We start from the raw sequence: 14,219 nt of genomic DNA, 5'->3' as shown, positions 1-14,219 counted from the left end.
AAATAAAATAACATTATTATAACATTGTTTTGTTAAAGTTCTTGTGTAAAAAGTTCAAAATGCTTAGGAAGTACAGTACGAGAATTCTGACAGCGGATTGAGAGGTGACAGACAGTGCCTCAGAGTTTGACCCAAAATGGGACATGGACCCAGCATGCAAATTCAAAGTTTGAAACAAACCTGAAATGGCCGAGTCTCAAATTTGCCCCTTCAACATCCACATATACCTGAGAAAGGTACACACGGGGGTATTGCTGTACTCAGACGACATAGCTGAGTGACATATGAAACGTTATACTGCCGTAGCACACCTAAGGATTGTAAACTATGCAGTAAAATCTCAACGTGTTTGTCAAAAAGGCAGAGAAAATGCTTACTACTACTAGACTTGGTACTCACTAGCTAAAAAATGATCCCACCCTAAGGTTCAAAATGGGCCTTTTGAAATACCCTGGGGTGTCTTCTTTAAAAAATGGTAGGCCTTTGTGGGGGAAGTTTGAATTCTCAACCTGTCAAATGCCCCAAAATGGGACATGGACCCAGCGTAAAAATTCAAAGTTTGAAACAGACCTGAAATTGCCAAGTCTCAAATTTGCCCCTCCAACATCCACATATACCTGGGAAAGGTACACACGGGGGTATTGCTGTACTCAGACGACATAGCTGAGTTACATATGAAGCGTTATACTGCCGTAGCACACCTAAGGATTGTAAACTATGCAGTAAAATCTCAATGTGTGTGTCAAAAAGGCAGAGAAAATGCTTACTACTACTAGACTTGGTACTCACTAGCGAAAAAATGATTCCACCCTAAGATTCAAAATGGGCCTTTTGAAATACCCTGGGGTGTCTACTTTAAAAAACGGTAGGCCTTTGTGGGGAAAGTTTGAATAAGCAACCTGCTATTAGAACCCAAAATGAGTCATAAACCTATACAATTCTGTGAAAACTGAAATGGTCAGGTCTCCTATATGGCAGTGTAGCGTCAGGAAATACGACTAAAGGCATACATTGGGGGTATCGTTTTGCTCACAGGAGATAGCTCAGCATAATTTAGGTTGTTTGATCATATTGGAACATCTCAAATATACAAAATGCCCAGCACAAATGTAACGCATAAGTTAAAAATGCGAAAAATATTTTTTTACCACAAACTTTGACATATAATGGTGAAAAAATGGCGACATGTTAAGGCACAATATTTGCCATATGAGATACCCTGGAGTGTCTACTTTCACAAATGGTAGGCCTTTTTGCGGTTTTTGAAACAGTCAAACTGCTATAATGGCCCAAATTGAAACATAAGCCCTGCAAATCCGTCTTTCAAAATTCTACTCTAAAAACTGAAATGGTCAGGTCTCCTATATGGCACTGTAGCGTCACCAAATAGAGTCAAAGACATACATTGGGGGTATTGTTTTACTCAGAAGACTTAGCTGAGCATAATTAGGGGTGTTTGATCATAGTGGAACATATCAAATATACAAAATGCCCAGCACAAATGTAATGCTTAAGGAAAAAATGCGAAAAATATTTTTTTACCACAAACTTTGACATACAATGGCGAAAATATGGCGACATGTTAAGGCACAATATATGCCATATGAGGTACTCTGGAGTGTCTACTTTTACAAATGGCAGGCCTTTTTGCAGTTATTGAAACAGTCAAACTGCTATAATGGCCCAAATTGAAACATAAGCCCTGCAAATCCGTCTCTCAAAATTCTACTCTAAAAAACTGAAATGGTCAGGTCTCCTATATGGCACTGTAGCGTCACCAAATAGAGTCAAAGACATACATTGGGGGTATTGTTTTACTCAGAAGACTTAGCTGAGCATAATTAGGGGTGTTTGATCATAGTGGAACATATCAAATATACAAAATGCCCAGCACAAATGTAATGCTTAAGGAAAAAATGCGAAAAATATTTTTTTACCACAAACTTTGACATATAATGGCGAAAATATGGCGACATGTTAAGGCACAATATATGCCATATGAGGTACCCTGGAGTGTCTACTTTTACAAATGGCAGGCCTTTTTGCGGTTATTGAAACAGTCAAACTGCTATAATGGCCCAAATTGAAACATAAGCCCTGCAAATCCGTCTCTCAAAATTCTACTCTAAAAACTGAAATGGTCAGGTCTCCTTTATGGCACTGTAGCGTCACCAAATAGTGTCAAAGACATACATTGGGGGTATTGTTTTACTCAGAAGACTTAGCTGAGCATAATTAGGCGTGTTTGATCATAGTGGAACATATCAAATATACAAAATGCCCAGCACAAATGTAATGCTTAAGGAAAAAATTCGAAAAATATTTTTTTACCACAAACTTTGACATATAATGGCGAAAATATGGCGACATGTTAAGGCACAATATATGCCATATGAGATACCCTGGAGTGTCTACTTTCACAAATGGTAGGCCTTTTTGCGGTCATTTGAACAACCAAACTACTATAATGCCCCAAAATAAGACATAGGTCCATTAAATCCATCTTTGAATTTTCTAACTGTAGAAACTGAAAAAGTCTGGCCTCTTATATTTCATTGTAGCTTCCCAAAATAGTGGCAAAGGCATACAATGGGGGTATTGTTGTACTCAGCAGATGTTGCTGAACACAAAATGGGATTTTGACCAGGAATAGCACACAGCAGCTTTACAAAATACACATTTAAAAAAACCTTGTTATATGTGTGTATTTCAAAAAACAGAAAAAACAAAATTTTACTACAATATGTAGCAGAGATTGGTGGGAAAATGGCTATGTAAAAAGTGTCAAAATACCCTTAAATAAATAGCCTGTGATGTCTTCTTTATATAAATATATACTTTTGTGTAGCAATTTTGTTTTCTGTGACAGCTGTCAAACTTACAAGTCAAACATACCAACTTCTAAAAAAAATTCACATTTACATTTTATATTACTCCTTGTATTTTGTGACCTGTAACTTTTAAAATGAGCTGAAATCCTTTACATATTATGCACTTTGAAAAACAAGACACCTAAATGAATTTATTTTGAATTACTTTTCCTAAGCTGGACATATTATACACACACTATTATTGCCAAAACTGTGAAAAATATATATATTTTTTTCATTTTGTTTTTCATTTTTTTATGTTTTTTAATAATAAATTAGATTTAATATATGTATAAGTCACATCAAAGTAAAACCCATCTTGTCCTTTAAAAAATGATATATAATATGTGTTGGTTCAATAAATGAGAGCGATGCAAATTGCAGTTGAACACAAACAACAGAAAATGCAAAAATAGCTTGAGTCCTTAAGGGTATGTCCAGCTTCTGAAGCTGCGTCCTTAAGGGGTTAAGATGCTAAATATATACAAACACCAACTTTACACACAAAAGCACACCTGCTCCTGTACTACAATCTGTTTACTATCTGTAAAAATTAGTGTATATTTAAAAAAATTGTTTTTTTTTAAAGAATTATACTCTGCTAATCAAAAGGTTTGCGCTATGGCCAGGGATGTATTTACCACAAGGCAAACAAGGCATTTGCCTAGGGCGGCACTTTCAGGGGGGGGGGGGGGGGGGCGCTAAAAAATGCCACACCAAGCCTTGTTTGCCTCGTGTTCTGGGGCTGTCCACCTTACTGTGAGTGAGTGAGTGTAGCTGTCAGTGTGTGTCTGTGAGTGAGAATGGGTGTGTCAGTGTGTGTATGTAATTTTATGTGTATCTGAGAGTGTGTGCCTGTCAGTGAGTGAGTGTGTCAGTGTGTGTCTGTCAGTGAAAGTGTGTGTTGGTTAAACAGTGTGTGCCAATGACTATATGTGTTAGCCAATGACTGTGTATCTGTCAGTGAGTGTATATCAGTACATGTATCAATGAGGGCATGTGTCAAATAAATGGCCTTGACACGAATTGGGGGGGGGGGCAAATTTAGACTTTGGGGGTGCCCGAATTTAGTCGTGCCTAGGGCAGCAGAAATCCAAAATACACCACTGGCTATGGCGCATTCATTTTTTTTGGTTCCAATATGTTGGTACACTATGTCAAGTGTTTTCACAGGAAAAATTAATTGGGAACCCCTGGCTTACAGGCAGTTGTAAATGGTGTGGTATGTGTATAAAGGTATTGTTTGTTGTATAGCTAGACACTGTATTGTGTATGTGTGTCCATGGCCTGGAAGTATAGGAAGCATTTGTAAATTGGTTTAAGTTGGTTTTAGGAAAGATTTTTTTTTTTTTTTTAGATGAATCTAACTATGTAAGTAGTCTTTTATTACCTCTTCTCAGGAGAGTGGACAAGGCGTAGAGAGCAGTGTTAGTTTTGGTGGCAAATTTCAATTTAGTTTTAGTCATAGTCATTAGACTAAAATGCCATTTTAGTTTTAGTCATATTTTAGTTATCTGAATAGTTTTAGTTTTAGTCTAGTTTAAACCAAAGTAAAAAAGTTACCTGCGCTCTGTCCTTAATCCCTATGTATATTTAAACAAATGGAGGTCATTTAGTTACTCCAATGGCCATTGGAGGGAATGCCCGCCGGTCAACGTAAAGGCAGCCGCCCCTAAGCGGGTCCTACACTGACCCTTCAGCCTGCTTACTTGAGCTTCTGGCAAAGATATATCTAATGAGACAGAGAGGGATTTTTTATATACACCCCTATATACTTATTAAACCTTAATAGGGAACACATGGGATGGGTGGCAGCATTGTAACAAAGCTGTGTGATACAAAAAGTGAATACAAATACAAAAAGATAAGTCCTGCACTCACTCCCATCACTCCTGGGCGGCAACAAATGACCTCCATTTGTTTAAATATACTTAGGGATTAAGGAGATAGCGCAGAAATATTTTTTTTCTTTGGTTTTTACTATACATATTGTGGCAGATGTGTACTGTGGTCGTTGCTGCCGCCCAGGAGTGATGGGAATGAGTGCAGGACTTCTCTTTTTGTATTAGTCTAGTTTTAGTTGACTAAATCTCAAAAATTTTAGTCAACAAAAATTTGATTGAAATTGTTAGTCAACAAAACTAGCACTGGTAGAGAGTACAGTGCCATTTGTGAAGGCAAGGTTTTTCTAGAAGAGCAGATATAAGGGGAAATGCAGCTGAAAGCCCAGTCATAGCTTCAACCGTTTGTAAGTATCAATTATTCCAGATAGATACATTGTTTTTTTTAATCCAGTTTACACTTATGCCTCGTTTCCACTGAGCGGAACGGTTCGGGTCGGTACAGTTTGCAAGGGTTAGAATGGTCCAGCCAGTGGCGTACATACCGGGGTCCCGACCAGGGGGCCCGGCCGCCCTGCGACCCGGTATGTATGCCAGTGTGGCCAGCCAGTGTGGCCACCGGGCAGGCGGGCGGGCTGGCGCGCGCGTGAGGTAGCACTCTCCCGTGAGTGCTCTCTGCCCAGCTCCCTCGCGTGCACCGCACTGATGCCGGAGCCGGAATATGACGTCATATTCCGGCTCCGGCATCACTAAGCAGCGCGCGAGGGAGCTGAACAGGAGGATCTCAGTGCTCCCTCGCGCACCCACAGGACCTGCCACCCAGCAACACCCCTGGGAATCCCCTCAGCACTCCCAAAGGTAGGGTGTCTGGGGGATCACATTTAAAAAAAACAAACATGTGTTTGTGTATGTGTGTTAGTGATAGAGTGTGTGTGTGTGTGTTAGTGTTAGTTTTTGTGTCAGTGTGTGTGTTACTGTTTGTGTGTGTCTGCTAGTGAGTGTCAGTGAGTGTGTTAGTTTTTGTGTGTGTTAGTTTGTGTGTCTGTTATTGAGTGTGTGTCTGCTAGTGAGTGTCAGTGTGTGTTAGTTATGTGTGTTAGTGTTAGAGTGTGTGTGTTAGTGTTAGTTTTTGTGTCAGTGTGTGTGTTACTGTGTGTGTGTGTGTCTGCTAGTGAGTGTTACTGTGTGTGTCTGTTACTGAGTGTGTTAGTTTGTGTGTGTCTGTTAGTGAGTCTGTTTGATGTCTGTTAGTGAGTGCGTGTTTGTCAGTGAGAGTGTATGTGTGTCTGTCTGTCGCTGAGTGTGTCTCTGTCAGTAAATGTGTGTGTCTGTTAGCTAGTGTGTATGCGTCTGTTCGTGAGAGTGTGTGTGTGTGTTTAAAACCCCTTAAGCACTTACCTTTCTCCAGGCGATCCCTCCGCCCCGATCCGCCTCTCAGCTCCGAATGTGCATGCGTGGCAAGAGCCGCTCACGCATTCAAACCGCCCATAGGAAAGCATTACTCAATGGACGTCCATCCCTTCCTATGGACGTCCATCGTCTTCTCACTGTGATTTTCACAGTGAGAATCGCGGAAATGCCTCTAGCTGCTGTCAGTGAGACAGCCACTAGAGGCTGGATTAACCCTCAGTGAAACATTGCAGTTTCTCTGAAACTGCTATGTTTTCAGCTGCAGGGTTAAAACTAGAGGGACCTGGCACCCAGACCACTTCATTGAGCTGCTGTGATCTGGGTGTCTATAGTGGTCCTTTAAGTGTGTGTGTGTGTATCTGCATGCACTGTAGTACATACCGACCCCTGTGACTATGTGCCTGCCGCCATGTGTTGCGACCCCGGCCCACGCAGAGTAAGCACGGAGGGGGAGGGGGGGCACGGATCAATTTTCGCACCGGGGTCCCATGGGTCGTGTGTACGCCACTGGGTCGAGCCTATTCAGGTGAGCGTTTCCACTGCAAGTCGGATCGCCAGGGGCCATGCGGGGTTTAGACCGAATGCCAAGCGTGTCATTTGTCGTGAGCATTGACGTTTTCATGTCCGCCAATCAATGGATTGTATAATGTGATGCTAGTAGCTCCGCCCTAATTTCCTATGGACCTTCAACTGAAGGGGGCCCAGGAATGGTGCGGGTTGGTTTGGTTGTATGGGCCACTTTCATAATGGAAACACTCAAAATAGGGTACCGTACCGAACCGACCCGAACCGTTCCACTCAGTGGAAACGAGGCAATAGTGACTAAATCTAGCAGACATGTTGCAGTTTGGTGGCTTGGTAAATTGCCCTCAAAGAAGGTATTCACTATATGAAATGTCAAAAATTCAAGGTGAATTCAAGCAGCAATTGAACTATTTTGACATAAATTTGAAATTCACTTTGAATTCCTAACAATTCCCACTTTAGTGATTTTGAAACCTATGTTTTATTATTTTTTCCCCCTTTGCTAAGCAGGATATCCTAAGCAGTACTTGCATTCACTATGCATTTTTGACACAGTTTCCCAACAAGGCACAGTAGTTATATATCATTGTGTCTAGCCTGCAGATGCAAACTGAATATTTGAGCTAAATATAATTATCTATATTTACTAAAAATGGCTACTGCAATGTGTAGATCAATTTGTATACTCTTTACAGAGGACTATAGCTATTTTTATCATGACAGGTGGACTTTATAAATAACAGAATTGTGAAAGAAGACCAAGTTATTTTTATTTTACTAGCACAGTTTAAATTTGATACCGAGGTATTACTTAAACAGCTTACCACCAGGTGGCATTGTCTTCTAACAATACCATTAATGAATGAATCATATATACACATCTGCACACATTAACAATATATTTTAAACTACCTGTAAATGTTTTTGGTATGCAAACGCATAGACAAATAGATATAACAGCCCCCCTTGATGCAAAGTGTAGTTATGAAACTAGTTACAATTAGTAACAGAGATACAAAATTACAAAATGATCAATCCAACCGTGTCCTAATCGTGGCCTAAAGTACATTATAGACATAAAATAACTTTTTTCTCGTCTTTCCTCCAAGCTATACAGGTTAAGTTCCTTTAACCTTTCCTGGTAAGTTTTATCCTGCAATCCATGAACCAGTTTAGTAGCCCTTCTCTGAACTCTCTCTAAAGTATCAATATCCTTCTGGAGATACGGTCTTCAGTACTGTGTACAATACTCCAAGTGAGGTCTCACCAGTGTTATGAGCACTTTTCTACTGCTAATACCCATCCCAGGGCTGGCCTTAGGCCTTTAGGTGCCCTGTGTGAAAAATCTTGAAAGCACCCCCCTTTATCTATTCAGTCTGTGTATAGGGGTATAGTGTTTGTATAGGGGACAGTCATACAACACACACATTTGCAGTCACACACACATTTACAGTCACACATAGTTACAGTCACACACAGTTACAGTCAGTCACACACAATTACAGTCACACAAACACACACACACAGTTACACACACACAGTTGCACTCACACACGCCATTTTAACTCTGCCTCTGCTGCTCAGTAAGCCCCACTACCTCCATTCGTTAAGCCCAGGCAACACGGCCATGTGTTTTTTTGGGGGGAAAGTCCAAGGTGTAGGAAAATGAAATCCAAGCAGTTGCACACACTTCACACCCGGCCATGTGTTAGCTGTGTCAACCGCATGGCGCCCCCTACTGCTATGTTGCACTGTGTTGCCGCACAGCTCGCACACCCCTAAGGCCGGCCCTGACCTCTCCCTATACAATTATGCATTCTGGTAGCATTTCCTGCTGCTCTATTACATTGTCTGCCTACCTTTAAGTAATCTGCAATAATTACCCCTAAATCCCTTTCTTCAGATTTTAAGGTTAGTACGGTATCAAATATTCTATAATCTGCCCTTGGGTTCTTACGTCCATGATGCATTGATGATCTTGCACTTATCCACATTAAATGTCCGTTGCCACAGCTCTGATCATTTTTCTGGTTTACCTAAATAATTTGCCATTTAACTTATCTCTCCTGGAACATCAACCCTGATGTAAATTTTTGTATCATCAGCAAAAAGACATAACTTACCATCAAGACCTTCTGCGATATCACTAATAAAAATATTAAAGAGAATGGGTCCAAGTACAGATCCCTGAGGTACCCCACTGGTAACTAGACCTTGCTTTGAATATACTCCATTGACTACAACCCTCTGTTGCCTGTCACTCAGCCACTCCTTAACCCATTCAACAATACTGGAATCCAAACTTAAAGATTGTGGTTTATTGATGAGCATTCCATGTGCAAGAGTGTCAAAAGCCTTACTGAAATCAAGGTAAGGTACCCAATCAAAAAAATCTATAAAATTTGTTTGGCATGATCTCCCCGAAATAAACCCATGTTGTCTCTGATTTTGAAGTCCATGGGATTTTAGATGTTCAACAATCCTATCCTTTAACATGGTTTCCATCACTTTTCCCACTACTGAAGTAAGGCTTACTGGCCTATAGTTGCCCGACTCCTACCTACTACCTTTCTTGTGAATGGACACGATTTCACTAATTTCCAATCTTATGGGACTACTCCTGTTAACAATGATTGGTTATATAAATCTGTTAATAATTTTGCTAGTACAACACTAAGCTCGCTTAATAACTTTGGGTGTATTCCATCAGGCCCCATTGACTTATTTATCTTTACTTTTGACAGTTGAAATAGGACCTCCTCGTCTGTAAACTGACATATGACTCGTGTGTCCTTTTTCCTAACTGTGGTCTCTTCCTTCAATTTGTTTCTTTTTATGTAGCTTTAGCCAGTGGTGTATCTTGGTTTTGTGCTGCCCTAGGCAGGACAAAACTCAGACCCCCCCCCCGCGCGCGCGCGCCACCCCCACCCAACCCTTCCCCCCTGCCCCGCCTTCTAAATACACACACATTCACTGACAGATACGCATACACTAGCTAACAGACACACACAGTCAGACACACACAGTCGGACACACACAGTCGGACACACACACACACTAACAAACACACACAGTCGGACACACACACACTAACAGACACACACAGTGAGACACACACACACTAACAGACACACACTGTCAGACACACAGTCAGACACACACACTAACAGACACACACACACTAACAGACACACACACACACACTAACACACACAGTAACAGACACACACTAACAGACACACACACACACACTAACACACACACTAACAGACACACACAGTCGGACACACACACACAGTCGGACACACACACTAACAAACACACACAGTCGGACACACACACACTAACAGACACACACAGTGAGACACACACACTAACAGACACACACTGTCGGACACACAGTCAGACACACACACTAACAGACACACACACACTAACACACACACACACACACTAACACACACATACACTGCATTCACTACACTAACACACACACTGCATCCACTACACTAACACACACACTGCATCCACTACACTAACACACACACTGCATCCACTACACTAACACACACTGCATCCACTACATTAACACACACACTGCATCCACTACACTGACACACACACTGCATTCACTACACTAACACACACACTGCATCTACTAAACACACTGTATTCACTACACTAACACACTGTATTCACTACACTGACACACACACTGTATTCACTACACTAACACACACGCTGTATTCACTACACTGACACACAAGCTTTATTCACTACACTGACACACGCTTTATTCACTACACTAACACACATGCTTTATTCACTACACTAACAAACACACTGCATCCACTACACTAACACACACATACTGTATTCATTACACTGACACACACATACTGTATTCACTACACTGACACACTCTGCATTCACTACACTGACACACACTCTGCATCCACTACACTAACACACACACTGCATCCACTACACTAACACACACACTCTGCATTCACTACACTGACACACACTCTGCATTCACTACACTGACACACACACTGAATTTATTACACTAACACACACTCTGCATTCACTACACTGACACACACTCTGCATTAACTATACACACAGCATCCACTACACAAACATCCTGTATTCACAGTACACGCACTACATCCACCACACATTTAAACATTCTGCATTCACTATACAGAGACACTGCGTCTAAAACACACACTACATCCACTAAACACATTGCATCTAGTACACACAAAAACTACATCCACTACACAAACACACCACATCCACTACACACACTGCATCCGCTACACAAACACACACTCTGCATTCACTGCACAAACAGTATCTAATACACACAAACACTACATCCATTACACACATTCTAATTCACTTCCACTATACACACCACATTCAGTCCTGCATCATTGTCTGCGGACTAGGTAAGAGTCCTGTGGGCGGACTCGTGGGCGGGCCTGGGGGGATGGGGCGGGCTGGGGGGATGGGGCGGGGGGGCACAGACCTTGTGCTTTGTCAGGGGCCCCAAAATTTCTGGTGGCGGCCCTGTGCATTTGACACAGTTTCCCAACAAGGCACAGTAGTTATAGGGGCAAAATACCTCACCTGGGTGACAGCGCTATACACATGCCCCACGGCACGAATCAGGATCAACGGCGCACTATCGGACCCCTTCCAGATACACAACGGCACCAGGCAGGGCTGCCCGCTCTCGCCCCTACTTTTTGCGCTGACACTAGAACCCTTCCTCAACACGATCCGACGCAATGCGGACATACAAGGACTAACAATTGGAAACACACACCATAAAATTCTGGCATACGCCGACGACCTCCTGTTCGTAGTCACGAACCCGATGACCTCCCTACAAGCCATACAGACGGAATTCGAGACATACGGCCACCTCTCGAACCTTCAAATCAACCACTCGAAGTCGGAGATACTGAACCTGACCGTCAACCACACACTCAAACAAACGATCCAGAGGCAACACCCATACCGCTGGTGCGACCAACGTATGAGATACTTAGGAATCTGGCTCACTCCAAACCCGGCGGATCTATACGCACACAACTACCTCCCGATACTGAAAACAGCAACAGAAGAACTACACAAATGGAACTCATACTATATGTCGTGGCTGGGAAGGGTGAATGCGGTTAAGATGACGCTATTACCCAAACTGCTATTCATATTCCAAACAATACCGATACTAGCCCCGCAAACGTTCTTCTTGACGCTAAAGACAGAAGTCCGCAGATTCATTTGGAAGGGCAGATCCCCACGTGTAGCACACTCCCAACTGATCCTACCTAAACTCCGAGGGGGCTTGGCGCTGCCGGATTTTGAGAAATATTACCACGCTGCACACCTTACGTGAATTATCAGCTGGTCGGTGTCTAGCGGCACCAAACCGTGGACCCAATTGGAATCGGACATGACCAAATGCGACCTCCGAACACTACCATGGATCCCTAAAACAGCGTACAGACACAAACACATCACCAATCCCTTTGTGGCGGCGACAATGCAAGTCTGGCACAGACAGGGCACGAAACATTACCTGACAACAGACCCGAGCCCACTCCTCCCTCTTAGGGGCAACCCGGACTTCCCAGCGGGAGAACTCGGCCCGACCCTGGGAGCGATAGGACAGAAACCAATCTTCCGCATGAAAGACGTCCTCCAACGCCCATTCATGATCCGCCCGCTGACTGAACTCTTCCCGGATCGACCACACACATTCATGCACACTCTGGCGAGAGCACAAATAGCACAATACGCCCGATCCATCCCTCAAAAACCATCCCTCCTGAGAGACCCAACATCATTCGAACTCCTTTGCACACAGGACAAGGAACCACCACGAGCTATATCGCAGATTTACTCGGTCCTGATCGCAAGCAGATATATACTGGCGCCCCCCTGCATCAGAAACTGGGAGGAAGACATAGACGAACCCATGACCGAGGCAGAATGGGACAAATCCATCACCCTGATACAGAAAACACCGGGTTCCACACGCCTACAGGAAAACTCTTACAAAATATTCACCAGGTGGTACCTAACACCGTCAGCGCTCCACGCGAGAAACCCAGAAATACAAGACACCTGCTGGAGATGCGAAGAGGAGGTGGGCACGTTCACACATATCTGGTGGTCCTGCTCCAGGATCCGTCCTTACTGGGAGACTATCCGTAAAACGATACAGGATGTAACAGACGAACTATTGCCGAGGACCTCGGCCGCCTTCCTCCTACACCGAACCACCATGTCAACACAGACATACGCCAGATCCATCATTCCCAGACTACTTAACGCAGCCAAGGCAACCATCCCCATATACTGGAAGCAGACCACCACACCCCCATTGCGACGATGGGTGGAGGAGGTGGAAGCTACACGGAAATTCGAGGACCTGAAAGCCAATACCCCAACACAAAGGGACCGCTACATAAAACGTTGGTTCCACTGGATACGCCATACTACCTCGGACTCCTTTCAACACCGCCACATAACACAGTAACCGCAGGAAGAGAGGGAGGGAGAAACACAGACCCGAGTGGGGATTCGGAAGGCCGCGGGGCGCGGTGAGCCGGAGTGGCAACGGGAGACAAGACATCCCCCCCCTCAACCTCTCCCACCCCTAACACTTCCAAAACGGACGAACACAGACTCCAACGCAAAAAGACCACGCTACCGAAAAGAGTGAAGACAATTAAACAACACACAAACACGACTACTCGCTACGGCGATCCCCACTGAGACACGGACAAACTAACACATCGAACAACCAACACGACCACACCCGAAACACGCTAAAACAAACACTACACAAAAAGAACACGCACACAAACACACTCACCCAACCCGGAGACCGAATATAAAACCGACGCAGAAAGAGGGGCCAACATGACAAGATACACAAAAGACCCAAGGACACAGCACTACTAGAAAACATCTACTCCGCACCACCCACCAGACCCCAACAAACCCTGCAAACTCTACAGTAGTAAGCACGGCGAGAGGCCGAGACGAGCGGGACTACTGCAGGGGCAAACAGGAGAGATAACATACAGGAGATATGTCACACACAACTACACAATACTACACTCTCATATAACGGCCAACTACACACAGCCATAAGTAAAAATCAACCGCAACATCAGCAATCCCAAAAGACGCGACGAATAGACGAAAACACTAGCACACGCAAAGCACACAGGGACTAACTAGACACAACAAATCCACAACAAGCTCCAAAAATGTACCTGGGTGCCCACCCCAAAAAACACAAACAAAAAAACGTGCACATCCAGACATGCACAAATCGCACAGTATGACAGATAATTACAATGCATAAAGAATGCCAATCTCGCCTCTGCGTAGGCAACCAATGGCTTATAACGCTGTATCGAGACTCATGCCTCTGCGCAGGCACCTGCATGCTATAAAGAAAAAAAAAATGTTTGTTAACCTAGCTTTTGACACGACTACAATAAAAATATTTGAAACAAAAAACTAAAACACACAGCCGTAA

Source organism: Pelobates fuscus, chromosome 6 (assembly GCF_036172605.1).
Source record: "Pelobates fuscus isolate aPelFus1 chromosome 6, aPelFus1.pri, whole genome shotgun sequence".
NCBI lineage: Eukaryota > Metazoa > Chordata > Amphibia > Anura > Pelobatidae > Pelobates > Pelobates fuscus.
The sequence above is the reverse complement of the archived record's forward strand: the minus strand, read 5'-3'. Positions refer to the sequence as shown.